Below are 14710 nucleotides of genomic sequence, written 5' to 3'. Positions count from 1 at the left end.
TGAACCAACAAGCCGCCTCATCTGTGACCGTTGTACCTCTGACACACAAGTGCCTTCCACAAGAATTAAATCACTTACCTTTCGGGGAAAAATGTGCAAAGTGTGCCATCAGCACTTCAGACAGTCATCGTACTAACTAATTTGACCTCCTTGTTCTCAGAAATATGATTCCCGTTTTCAGGATCTGAAACAAGGAAAAAGGAGATTCTGAGTCCGCTCACAATTACAATAGTAAGCATACGTATAGTACTTGCATTTTGAAAGTATTTTCTGCATATTGATTAATTTACTAATTACACTTACTAATTATTAAAAAACTAGTCCTTTCCCCCCAGTATGCTGACATTCTGCTATTTAAAAGGAAAAAAAAGATATATTTTGCCAAGTGAGTCAAAAATAAATTTGTTCTTCAAGTTTGCAATATGTTTTGGCTGCAGCAGTGTGTAAAAGCACATTTGGTTCCCGAGTCATATGATGAAGGACTAGCTTTCATAACAAGGAACCCGTCTGTGCTACTTGCATCAACAGCTTTTTCCTCTCTTACTAAGTAGGAGGAATATGAATTGAGAGCAACCCAAATATGGTTGCCACCTGTTGTTTTTGGCATTACATCTTGAGAATTGATGAATCCAAGTGTTGTAGTTGTGAAAAAAATACAATCTTTCCATTCATGAGAAATTTTGACTGTTAACAGCCGCTTAAGTCACATTGCGCATCGTTCACACATTCCGTCGTTGGACGGCTTGCTGCCTTAGGTCAACTAACACCAGCACTGTCATCGGTATTTAGGAAACTTGTCGCTCAACCTTAACTGTGGTTCCTACTATCTCAGCTCTCAAGCAACCGCTTTTCCTTTATAGACGTTTTGCTTAGTGACCCATCTGTCCTTTCCAACCTAAGTTAAAAGTTGAATAATCTTTTGACGTCTATATATTTTACAATTTGGAAAAGAACACCCAATCCAACAGGAGCTTCACATTACCTGTATCATATCTGTCCTGGTCTGTGACCCCCCCATATCTCAAAGAGACCCATTACAAAAATAAAGAGGAATAGCTTGCTTTTTGATGTTGTCAGTGATGAGGGTCCTCAAACTTTCTCTCATCCCTGTGTTTTTAAATTGGTCATTCATCCAAAGCAGGCACTGAAAGACGCCAAAGAGGGTCAAGAAGCTGCTGCCATCCTGCTCACCAACTTTCAGACAAGAAAGCAGTAACTTATTTTCTCCAAGAAGCAGCATCCGTGATTACTAGCTGCAACAAGGGCATTTTCACTGCAAGGAGCTGCTCCGTCCCTCCAGGATGGGGACATGAGAAGCAGCCTGTAATTACAGCCTGCTGTGAAAGTGTTTACTCCCCTGCCCCTGGGAAATTGAGTTGCTCTGAAGATTTTGGGTAGTAGCAGTTCCTTGTCTGGTATAAACAGTGAAGAGCAGTAATTACAGCTGCTCGTCTCTCCTCAACTGCAGTTATTACTTTCTTGAGAAACAAGATGGCAGTAGGATTATTCAGTCTAACCAATCTTCTGAAGTGTGTGAATGCGATTTACATCACCAGTTTTAAGTCAAAAAAACAGAAACACTTCTTTTAAAAACATATCTATGCTGGCTTGTAGCTAGAAATCTCATCTGGAGACATGTGACTTCCTTTGCCTTATTTCAAAAAAGTATGAGAAATGCTGCTCTACCTAAATATAGAGAAAATCTTCAGGAGCCAAAAGACTACAACTTCGAAACATACCTATTGCATAAACTTTTATTTTACAGAGAATTTCTCTATTTGGAGGCTGGGGGCAAGAGTGATTACAGCATCTGAATGAGGTGCCAAGGAACTTCAGCTTCCTGTATAGTATGGGACAAAAATAGGTTCTTCTAAAGTGTGATTCAGAGTAACTAATTTTAGGTCCCTGAAGTAAGGCTGTCTAAATACTCTATTACATGTTTCAAGTTGGATGGGGAGGTGGGTTCAGTATCACCCAAAGCACATACACTGAACACTGATACTGTTCTGTTCCTATAATGCCTGTTTAGATACACATGTTCTAACATAAGTGGAATGTTTCTCAGTTCGGCTTATATTGAACAAAATAAAAGGCACTTGTGAAAGGGTTAAAGTGTTAACATGGGCACCTCTATAATTTGTAAAACTTTACTACATAGACAAGGCTGACCAAATATGTGCAACATTGCTTTCCTTCACTTTACATTCTTGGTGGTTCCGTTTATGAAAGTTCAGGTGATTAAATCCATCCTCAATTATATCAATTCACAAGATATTATTTGGCCTCCTCTCTTTCCCAGCTAAAGTTGGTGGGTTACTGTTCTTACAAGGACGGACAGTCACTGTTTGTACAAAAACAGGACCAAAATCCTCCTTGGTGAAAGAAATTAATTTACCGCAACAGTGGTTTTCCCTCTCCACTCCCTGGATTTGTTCTCTTTAGGTGTCTTACTGCCTAAGATTTGGAAAGCAAAATTGTCTCAAATCTACACAAAAGAATCTGGCTTTGACAGTCTGTTTCTTCTACATATCTGGAACTCCTGAAGATATCCCTGGAAATTATTGTGCCTGCAGGGAGAAAAAGCAATAGACTTGAGCTTCATTATAGGAGCTTACGCTGATTTCTTTCCAAAGTACTCATTTGAAAGAAATAATAATTCCTTGGATATGAAATAAATGCAGCCAACTTTTGGGAAAGAGTCATTACTCCCCACCCACATACCCTTAAGGCACTGAGATGGATTTTTCTGTGTCACTGTCTTGCCAAACAGAAACCATCTGCAGAGGAGCATGTGATGACAGTGAACTCGCAAAGGTCAGTTCTAGGGATTCTGCTGTTCTACGAAATCAAGGAAACACAGTCCCTTGGCAGCCTGCAGTCACTTTCATAGAAACTGCTCATTATGGACTTCGCAGTTGCATACAGCTACTCGATGTTGGCCAAAGCAGATTTGTGGCAGACCTCACCCCAAGTGCTTGAGTAGCTGATGGTATTTTTTTTCAGTGGTAAATGTATCTGTTGCATCTTCATCTGCAGTTCTCAGTTCTCTGGTTTGTCTATTCATTTCTCTCATTTCAGTCTCCTTCCAATTCTTAGGTTAGCAAAATGGCAACTATACATAACTTCTCTGGGCAGGATTTCTCTTTCAAAATAGGAACAAATCATGAAATACCAACTTGTTTCATAGTATCCTACTTCACGAATAGTTCCCTTGGCTTCAGTGGGGTATCACACACACAGCAGTGTGCTTCTTCGCGCTAGAAGACTATGAATATTTTCTTTTAGAAAAACCTTCAAATCCCATTTAGATATCACTGATGGATGGAACCTGTGAACAGGTATTCTTCATCCTAAAATATCGGCAGTCTCTCCTCTTTTGTATTAGGCATTAGCTGAAAATGTAAGGTCTTCCATGTTGTTCCAGTTAGGAGAGGAAATTGGCAATGTCTATTTAAAAAAAAGAAAAAAATATAAGGTCTGTTTTTCCAACCCAGGATAAATCAAATAACAGCCAAAAGTCTTTGTTTAGGTTTTCAACCTTGTTTCAAGCAGCATTCAGCACAAATAATCATTGTGTTTATCACGGCCATAGCTCAAGTGGTTGTTCAGGCTTTAACTCTTTGGGTGGATTGCATGTTCACTGTTTCGACGTGTGACTCAGAAATATTTAAGTATTTATGAATTCTGGAAGAGAGGCAAGCTCACTTAAATATTCCCTTAAGCAACCAATCCTTTCTCTTCTGCTAAAGAATTATTTATACTTTGCTTCCGGCTGCATGGTTTTATGCATTGAATCTGCATGGTAGACCTTTTCGGCACATTTCTAAAGCAGCAGCTTCTCTCACAGGGTATTATGGAGACATCCAGCAGATTAACAAACCTTTGAGAGGATCATGTGAAACAAGCTCAGAGCTATCTAGCATTCATTTGGTCTAACGTGGCAAGTTGTTTATGCTTATGTCCTAGTAACATGGGGATACTAAGTATAATTGTGTCAGGGGCATGATTATAGCAATGCAAGTCCTGCTGACTAAAACTGGGACTCAAGGAACTGTAAATTGGTGGGTTTTATCATTGTGTCAGGCGTCCTGCTAAGAAGAGTTCAAGGTGAAACAATGACTGTAAATTAACACTTCATAACAACCTTGGAAATGTAACTGTCAAAAAGGCCATTTAGGATAGAAGGAATGTTCTAATTAAGGAACACAATAGGACTGTAAATTCAGAGAAACCCCAGGGAGAAGGAAAAGTCGCTTTTGCCACATTTGTATATTGTAACTTGAAGGCTAAGCCCAGTGGAAAACTAAGCCATATTTAGTATAAAGACAGAAGCTGCCCTTCTGCTGGGCAAAGGACCAAGAACTGGGTGAAAGAACTAAGGAAGCTGAAAAAAAATCAAGTGAGAAAGAGAATGTGTCTTGAACAAAAAGAGCAGAAAAGATAGCTTGTAATCTCAAAAGAGAACTCTGCAGGACAATACAGTAGGCGTTAACTGTTATTTCCTCAGACAGCTAGTGATACCACTATCTACAACCCCCATGTGTTTTCTTTTTCAGTAACATTGCAATGGATGAATACATAATCTGATTCATGCTTTCTTGGCTTTGCCAAATGCATGCTCAAATCCTATAACCATGCTATGAATTAATCTCTCTGATGAGTCATGGTTGGACGAATGGTTATCCTTGGAGATTCCAGCCCTCTTTGCCTGGGAAAGATGGAGTAAGGGATTGGTCATCAGCATCTGGAATGGTATCAGCAGGAGGCCTGACAGGCTCTGAAATTAGAAGAAACTGGGTCAGAGTCACTCTGGTTATCCCCAGCAAATGAACGCCTCTGAAAAGCAGGGCATTTTGAAATGGGAGGTTGGGAGGAAAGGGAATTTGCGGTGGTGTCCAGAGGAGTTACCAAGTAGGTATCGCTTTCAGACCCCAACAGAGCATAAAATGGCTTGATGTGCTTTAGCTGCCAAGAACAACACATCTGCATCACATCAGCTGCAGTGTTTACACTGTAGGCTGTGAGAATGGCCATACCAACCAAGACCATCAGCACTGTGTACCTAATGCCATCATGCCTCTGCTCAAAACGTGGGATAGCAGTCCCCAGCTCTCCAGGGGCTTTTCAGGGAGTACCATCACAGTTGCTGATGTATCTCCTTCTGGTTTCCTCACTTTTATTTTTTTAATCTTAGATATTCACCTCTTTTCTCATTAGATTCCCAGGCTCTGTGCCTTTTTCTCTCTCCAGCCCACGCAAACATTTCTTCTTTTTTTCAGGAAAGTTTTCAGTTTAAGACTGACCTCAGTCTTGCTGCGGAAACATGCAAGAACAGTTTCCTGTGACAAGACTAAAACTAAGAACTAAAGACTAAGAACTGGGCGTGCATACAATTTTACTTCCCCTCTGTACACTACTCTCCGTTTTCTTTAGTTCACAGACAGACATCCTGAGTCACAGGCTATTTTGTTGTATTTAATAGTGCTAAATTGGTTTTTCATCCCCTCATTCATCTGCTTTTTAAGCTCGTTATGTTTTGGCATCAATGTTCTGCAGCCACAATTTCTGATTCATGCACAGTGTGAAAAGTTGCTCCCTTTTGTTTGTCATAAACTTGTTACCCGGTAATTTTCTTTGATGCCCACGAGTTCTCATACGTGAGAAATAATGAGGCCTATTCACCATTTATGATTATACAGACCTATGTGGTATCCCCTGGACAGACTAATATTCTTCTGTCTCAAGACGACACAGGAGAGTATTAGTCTATTCAGTCTTTCTTCATATGAAGCTGTTCCAGGCTGTGGATCATCCTCACTGATTTTATCTGTTGCCTTTTCTGTTGGTTTTGAGGTGAGGAATGGCTAGAAGGGGATATTTGGTACAGCCAGGGTTTGCACAGTGACCTGAGGGTATTTTCTGTTTTGCTCTCTGTTACTTTGTTAATATTCTTTTCCCAAGGGCTTTTCTTGACAGCCACTGAGCATTACACTGATCTTCCCACAAAATGGTTCACAGTAATTCCAGAACCTCTTTCTTGAGTGATAAATGGCTCATTCAGAAACCACTGCTGTGTTTGCATAGTTTGGTGTGCTTTTGCTCTGCGCGTAGTGTTTAATAACACTGAATTTAGTCTGACTTTTTAATGCCCAGACATTTAGTGTAAAGAGATACTTCTGTAGTTCTTCACAGCGGCACTTGCTTTTACTGCCCAGAGTAATCTAATATAGGATTTTGTCAAAAGCTTTTTAAAAATCCAGAAACACTCTATCAACCAGATCACCCTTTTCCACATAATCACCGATTTCTCAAAAGCATTCAAGTTGTTTCAAAACATGAATTCTTTCTACAAAAATCATGCTGATTCCTCCCATTTTATCAGAACTACTACTGTTTTTACTAGGTTGGGTGGGGAAGATGGCATCAAGGTAGTATACGAGTGGATGGAAGTTTGGGTCTGACAGCAGCAACCTTTTTATCTATGCATAAACCCTGTTTGGTTAGGACAAAAGAAAGGGCACACCAGGCCCTGAGGTAGAGGTCTGTTTCATTACCTTTGGCATGCACTAGCTCTTGCCTGCTGCATCTGGATGATGCAGTATGTGTTTCTAGAGTTTCATCCCACCTTTCAGAGGCAAAAGAGTGTCTTCCTTCATCCAGATGCTGATTTTCACCAAATTTGTCACAAGTTAATGTCTTTGAAACATACTCCCCTCATTTGATTGGAGTTGGCCAGCAGATTCAAACTTGGAGAAAGATAAGGGAGGCTGCCAGGCAGAGGGACACAAGGAGCGCATAAACATTGCTTCTTCAGGTCCCTTACCAGTACATGGTCCTGTAGAAGGGAACTATGAATAGAAGGACCATCTGAAACCACCCGAGATGTTACTACATAGATAGTATCTATGGACTTACTGCCTTTCTCTCTTTTTATCTTAGCAAGATGAGCATATCAACATGTCTTCATTGCTATTACTAATTTACCATTTATTTTTCTAGCAGAAATAATAACTCAATGTAGCATTTTAAGGAGGCAATATTATAGGAACTTAAAGTAAATGTTTGGAATAGACTATTCACTTTCCCAGAGAACGTCTGAATTAGAATGACAATATGACAATATTTATTGCTAAATCTAAGAAGCTATTCTGACCCCCCACTCCACCAAGGCCAGTTGCTTGGCCATCACTGGTTCTCAGATACCTCTGTCATAACAGCAGATAGCTCATTTTATCTATTTCAACACAAATTGTAACTTAAGCTTTTGAAGTTATCCAGTTCCAAGAATTGAAGCTGTAATCAATTCAGCGAGACTTGACTGAAATACCTGATGACACAGGCTGCACTAATACATTTCAAGATTCTGAAATACTAATTAGGGATTTTCTTTGTTGCTTTTACGAAGAAATAGTGGGCTAATACAGTTAATGAGAATGAATCAAATAGTTTCACAGAACTGCAAAATGTAATAGCTCTCAACCCACCTCCATTATAAACCATTCCTTTACCAACCCACACTCTTTTGTAGTTTCTTAGGTCTTTTATAGAGCTCTAAATCCTCCACAAAATCTGACATCATTGTTCTAGTGGCTGTGGGAAGGGTGATGCTTAAATTTCCCCATATTTCAACGGGAATAAAGAACTAACTGCCTTCAATGACCCAGCTCCTCCTCCTCAGCGTGTTGCATGAGAAAATAGAACCATCAGCAGCATCTCAGTCAATGTTTTCCCTAAATTTTCATGTGTCCCGTGAATGGGTATTTCATAAATCAAACGTCAGATAAATCTCCTACTGCTTTCCTATCAAACCATGTGACTAACACTTCTAATGCGCTCCTTCTAAATGTAAGAGGATGGCCTGAGCTCCCCTTCTTCACTGAGCCCCAATTCTTTCGCACTTTCTCTCCTTACCTTTGGAGCTCACTGATGTCTCCAGTAAAATGTCAGGAAGCATGACATTTCAAATCATTAAATAATCCAGGTAAAACAGAGATCACAAAGACAACGCCAGAAGAGCAGCTTGCTAAGTTGAAGAATTTTAACATTCTGTTTGCATGCAGAATAAACTTTTTCCTGAATAACATTGCTTTTACATGTTTGTTAGTTTAGGATCTAATCTAATTTGCATAAAACTCCTATGTCTTGGATTCACAAAATTAAAGTATTATTAATTAATTATTATTAAATCGTTCCTTTGTTCACAAACTGATTATAAAATCAAGTTATACTTATCTTCTGCAATGAAATTATACCCAGTGAATTTAAATCCTTGCAGGTGCTATAGTAGGTGGGCTTGCGTTTAGCTTTAATCATCAAGCCATGACTTATTTGATCCTTCATGCCAGCATAGGACTGACAGACTTAACCCCAAATTGCACCCTCTGATTCTTATGCTTTAGAACTCAATACTATAACTTTATCAGTCACTTTTTTTTTTTTGAGGTAGACTTTTTTGCTATAGGATACATCAGTTCATGTTCTCATGTTTTATTTACCAACACTTTATGATTTAAGAGAACTTTGGAATGATGATGCAAGTCTTTAGGGCTGATTTCCTCATACTAAGCATTTATTTTTACCGAGTGGTTCAGTTCCTTATTATGTTTTTAGATTAAAATTTCTACTACTACTAACTAGAACTGGTTTACCTGAAGACTCTTTCTTTCTATATATCAGTGAAAATACTTTTTAAAGCTTAATTTAGACTGAAAAATCAGAACTTTATTTTCATTTGGTTTTGTTGGTGGAGGTTTATTGCCTTAGATCTTCATGTGGAGGAGTGTTACACAAACTAAGGACTTTGACATGGCAATGATAAAAAAAATGTTAAAAAGTGGACAGAAGTTTAGTTTCATCAAATATTCTTATCTATATATGATGTCAAACAAAATTATTGAGCTGTGAATGGGATCACAAACAAAAGAACTTTGAGGATTACTGCTTTAACTTAAAAAATAAAAGCTCATTTCAGAAAAAAATACAGTTGATAGGTCTTCATGCCCTAGACAGAATCAGGGTGTAGTAAATTAGGGCTTTAATAAAACAAAAAGTCTTCCATGCAATTTGCTGTACAAGAACATGGTTGTTCTACATGTAGGCTCTCAGAATAACTGTTTGAAGAAGCATAAAGTAACACAAAATCTACATGATATAGTCTAGCCACAGTAAAATAATGGGTTCACAATTTTGTATGTCACCATACAGCTTGCGTTACTTTATGTAAGCAGTCCATGATTTCAGAGCATCAGAGGGACAAATTTAGGTCCCATCCACACAAAGTTTGGCTGCAGTCCTGTAATCTGATCTGTGTAGGCATGACCCTTCCTCTGCACAGCACTCCACTTGTTCAAGTGGGCCTCTGCACAGGTGTGTGGGTCCTCCCACACGGATCAGATTGCTGGATTCAGATCTTCCGTTACAAATGGATCAGGAGACAAATGTTGTAATCAGGTCACCTGCCTGTGCTATGGGCATACTGTAGATTCATCTACAATGTATTTGATCAGCCAACCACCAAGCAGATATTTTAGCAATTGTTATTTTTGTCCATACATTATTACTTCAACAATCTTTCATTTTTTTTTTCCCAGGAGCGTAATCAAATCCTCTTTCAAAACTGAATGCAGTACTGCCTTCAACCATTCTGTTAAAATTTTTCTCTAGGTTACACAGTAATAATTGCAATATAAGTATCCAGGTAGATCATCCTCAAAAATTTTATGTAATTTATATGCTTGAATTTCAAGTTTTGCAGTTCTACAGTACAAAGTAATTTTTTGTTTATGATGGAGCTAAAGAAAACAGTTTCCTCCTATGTTGTTCTATTTCAACATGAGACTTCATTTTTGCCAAACACTACTTTGTTTTTTGGCTTGTTAGTTTATATCCAGATGCTCTCTCTTAACAGACATCCTTTTTCTACACTTTTCTACAAAGCACTTAGACTCTCTATGATATATGAATATACCCTATGAAAGGTATATGAAGCCTAAATCTTTACTTCCGTTGACACTTTTACATCCATTCCGCTTAATTTTTAATTTCCTCTAAATAAGCTGACTCACAGCTATTGGGAATGGTATTAACAAAACCCTTACAAGCTAAGAACACTTCATTGTCTTGCCCTAAAGCTTATGGAATAAAAGCTGTTTTGTGTTTATTTCTGCACAATTGCAACGTTTCTATTCAGTAGTTTTGAAACAAGCCATTGTTTTGTATCTTCTACACAAGAAAGCAGACTAAGGCTCTTCAAGAATCCCCCTGTGTGCCTGTCTTGTCCTTCAGGCTTCTAAATCTAATCTTTAGTGCTTAAGAGGAGACAGCTACTGATAGTCAGTGATCTGCAGAAAGAAGAAAAAATGGGATGAAGTGAGACTATCTCTTATTTCACAGTTGGTCAAAATTAAGCCTTCAAATAGTTTTTGGTATATTTAGATATGATGTAAATAAGAACTGCAAAATAAAGACCCTGAAGAAGCTTGTACAACTTTGAAGTAAAATCTGTAAAGCTAAAAGTCCTATTAATTTTTATTCAGAAATGAAGTAATGAGAGTGAATGCAATTTAGGAGAAGAAAATGTGATACAGAAACAAGAAAAAGAGGAAGGCCACTAAAGAAGGGAGAAAGTTTATCATTTTGCTTGAAGAAGTAAACACAAAGGAAGGACAGGACATTGTTTTGAAGAAGAGAGAAACTGATATACACTCTGTATTTGACAGAAAATTTGACAGAAAACAAGCCCCCCCAAAAAAACAAGCAACCAAAACAAAACAACTAGAAAAGACAAACTAAACTTACATAGCTTCTAGCCTTCCTCCTGAATATTCAGTGCTCCCTAGAAAACAGCAATGACCCAGCAACAGGAGCAGTCGCTTCTTTTATCTAGATGCTTTGGTATCCTTTGCGAAACCACTCATCCAAATCAGCTGGGGACCGTTTGCAAGCATGCCGGGTTTAGAGTTTGGTTCAGATAAAGAGAGTAATGGAAGAGTTGCACAAATATTAAAAATTCTAAAGAAAATGTATAGCTAAAGATACCAGCTAGCAAGCTAATGGCTGAGAGAGAGGGGTGAACTCCAAAGAAAAGTCAGGAATGCTAATGGTTTGTAGATTGTGCAAGAAACTCTACAAAAAGGTAGCAGGAGAGCAGAAATGCAATCATGGGCAGGTCTGAGGAGGAGCCATGTTAAATTAAAATGGTGCAGAAGAATAGCAGCGTAGTTACAAGTTGAAGGATGAATTAAGACAGCAAGGTGGGAGGTTATGTGCCTGATGGGACATCTGCGTGAACGCCAAAGATAGTAATTTTAGGAGCAGAAAACATCAAGTAGGTACAGTGGTGTGAGGTGACAGCCACATAGAGAGAAAGCAGGAGTAGTGGGTATCGAAAGAAAAAAGGTTTTAATGGTTTTCCAACTATTCTGTGCCAGAGATGAACAAATGACATGAATAATGAAGCTACACTTTTAAAAATAACTTTAACAACCAAAACAAAAGCTTAATAAATAGAAGATTCTTTTATCAAAAACTTTTTATTGATAGTGGTCAGTGTCAAGAGCACCAATAGGTCTAACTGTCCTGACCAGCCTCACCTGAGACCCAACCACACCCCTCTGCTCCTTGGTCCGGGAGCTCCATTTAAGCTCAGGGCTGAGCACATCCCCTTCCCCTAAGTCACAGGCAGACTAGTCTTTAGTTCTGCCTCTTGGATGCACTTTGCCTCTATGTTGTAGCTGTGTTTCCAGTCCAGTCTTCTACTGCTCCTGGATAGACCCTGCTGCCACCCCCCGGCTCTGCCGGCCCTGCTCAGGTACTGTGGGACTGTGTCACTTGAGTGCGAGGGTCACCCTCAGCTCCTTGCATGGCCGCGCTTGTGCTCTTCGCTGACGTTTGGCTGTGATGGCACCATTGCAGGTTTTTGGTGTTTTCCAATAATGATATTCTTTAATACATCTTTTCTTTATGCTATGATTAAAAACAGGATAGTGGGGAAAATTTACTGCACTTGAAGTAAGTACTAGGAGGAATTTTTAAAGGCTTAATGCTCGGAGTTGAGGCAGATGACCTAGTGGTAAAACTAGACCTATCTGCAACAGAGTTTTTGCCAATTGCAAAAAGCTTTCAGAACAAAGAAGCCCTTCTGTACAAGCTTAAGTTGCAGTAATAGTTGTTTGTAGATGATACTGTGCTGGGAGTGAAAGTCAATCTGTATATCAGAAGTGAGAACACAAAGCAATGTCTTCTGAAAGAGACAGAGGAATAAAAGCTGGCTAGCTCGCTAGCTAGGATATGTAGTGATCAGAAAATAAAAGTGTAATTAATATGGTGAAATAGGAGATGAATCTTAAAAAAGCAACTGCTGTGAACATAGCACAAGCCTGGGTAAACTGGCACCATAATGGTCATCACTGGAATTCACTGCAGCCTGGAATCTCTATTTGGATATTAATTGTGACTGTTGCTGCTTTGTTTTAGTAATAAAAAAGGTCACCCTTATTTACCAAGTAGCAAACTGAATCCAACATGTGGTAATAGCTAAGCTGGCAGTAGTATGACTCTGTATTTTAACTCCGGATGTTATGGAATTACATTCTCTGTTCATCCTCAAGCTTGTCCTAAATGTACAACAATTTGTTTGTTGCAGGAAATGTTCATAATCATTTGCACTCCTCTGCAGTATAATCAAGGAATACATCTTATGCCTTAACAGATGTGGGCGTTTAGCATTTTTTACAATTGGCTGTAGCTTTAGGAAGTGCAACCAGCTGATTCTTCTTAGCCCAACATCACCACCCTAGAGTAAACAGCTGAAAGAGGGGGGGAAAAAAGTCAGAATTTCACTGACTTCATACAGACTGTCTACTTTTCTTGATATGGTATGCTAAAGCTCTCTTGCTATTTAGAGTATTTAAATGCTGTTTGTTTACTCATATTGATTACTTGGATTGTAAAATATTAGGTGTTTCATGGTATCATCTTCTGGAGTTCTTCAGGATCTGCATGGTATCTCTGCTACTTCTCATGAAATAATGAGAAACTCTGACTCGTCTAGGGAAAGAGTGGTAAGATGTTCTTATGGCAAATAAAAAAACCAAATCTTAAACTGACTTTTCTGAAAAAAGACAATAGCAGTAGGAAGACAGGAGATGAGAGTATATCTGAGCCAGGAAGCTCTCAAGGACAGTGACAGGAATGGATTCCCATCCTGAGAACGAGCCAGTACAGGTATGAGGAGACCTAACTGAGTGACATCAAGAAAAACATCAAGAAAACTCACTTGAAAGGTCGAAGATTCTCTTGATGAAACAAAGGTTGCCATTGCCAGTACTGGAATGTGCAGATAGCGAAGTGTAATCAGTACCAGAATAAGCTGTGGTTTCAAGGCTTGCGTTACAATGCTTTATACTGTAAATAGGCTGCTATTGTAAATTTATTTTTTACCTGTCTTGCTCTTCACTGCTGATAGATGGCAGCAGATGACAAAAGATTTTCGGTCTATGCTGCATTCTGTTCCTCTTTCTGTAGAATCCTCCTCTTCAAAAACAAAATGGTGCTGATTCCACACTAGCAAAATGTATGACCCCTGTAAAAGTCAAGGGTTTATTTAACATATTATATAGTTAAAGCAAATTATCAATGTGATAATGAATGTGATAATGAATCAATATGAATGTTTTTGTTCTGCACTGAATTGAATGGTTGTTTCTCTAGTTACTTATTGTGTCTTGGAAAAGCCATTTTTTGTTTTTCTTAAGTCTTGATCTATTTTTAACTTCCCTCTATACTTCAGATCCAAACATGTAAACTACTCGGGTTATGCTGCATTACTGCTAGGACATGAAGTGGTGTGTGGGAGGGAATGGCTTAATGGAGAAAGCAAATAAAATTATTATTTTGATTTTTATTGTAAAGTCACAGTTAACCTGCCTTTACCTCTTGGTGAGTAAGAGAAATCTTCTAAGGTTGCTTAAATGTTGCTTCTAGTGTAGAATTCTGCTTGAAGACAGATTTTTTTTTTTTTTAGGAAAAGCAAATATGGGGGTGTGGGGAAAAAAGTTAAACTGCAAGCAGACATACAACACTCCAGAGAAAAATCTTTGTGGCATTCGGTTGGAGGAGCCTACTAAAGAACAGGTTTGTGGCCTGTATTTTTGCGCATGTAGCATCTACATAAAATAAATTACATGCAAACATTTCTGGAAAGGTTTGCTAATGGAAACATGAGTGCTAATAGATATCACTGAAGATCTGATGAATAGTTTGCATGAGGCGAGCTTTTTATCTCCAAGGCCTGCTGCTCCAGCTGAGGAGCCCAGTTCCTGGCTGGCTTTGGTATTTGCCTCAGCACAGTGGTTGAACAGGGAAAAGAAAAGAGCTTTTAAAACTTTGGGTGAAAGCTTAAGTAATGTGGAGATGTGAGAAAAGTCTGTCATTCAGCCTTGCCAGGGAGGGATGGCCAAGATAAATGGGGGGGAGGGTTGTATGCTTTAGCTCTCAACTACTTAATTTTGACTGATAAGGTGGAAAGTTACCTCAGTTCAGCCATGTATGGCAAATACTTTTTTGTGTCAATGGTTCTTGTAAATCCCTGAAAAAGGCTAATGCTGGTTACCTGTCATGGGATGCTCGAGGCGGGAAACCCGGCTGGGAGTCTGCGCCTACCGCACCAGCCCTGAAACAGGAGAGAGTCTCGTTCAGACCTTTGTTCTCT

General features: G+C 38.9%; 1 long non-coding RNA gene across 1 annotated transcript; it reads right to left on the bottom strand.

The window, feature by feature from the left end:
• Nucleotides 1-13281: 13281 nt before the first annotated feature.
• Nucleotides 13282-14673, bottom strand: LOC142081481 (uncharacterized). Its single transcript, XR_012673346.1, has 3 exons — nucleotides 14612-14673; nucleotides 13441-13582; nucleotides 13282-13326 (listed from the first exon to the last, which is right to left on the bottom strand). It is a non-coding gene; the product is annotated as an uncharacterized LOC142081481 (long non-coding RNA).
• Nucleotides 14674-14710: the final 37 nt, after the last annotated feature.

The sequence above is a fragment of the Calonectris borealis genome, chromosome 3 (genome assembly GCF_964195595.1).
Source record: "Calonectris borealis chromosome 3, bCalBor7.hap1.2, whole genome shotgun sequence".
Lineage (NCBI taxonomy): Eukaryota > Metazoa > Chordata > Aves > Procellariiformes > Procellariidae > Calonectris > Calonectris borealis.
The sequence above is the reverse complement of the archived record's forward strand: the minus strand, read 5'-3'. Positions and strand labels throughout refer to the sequence as shown.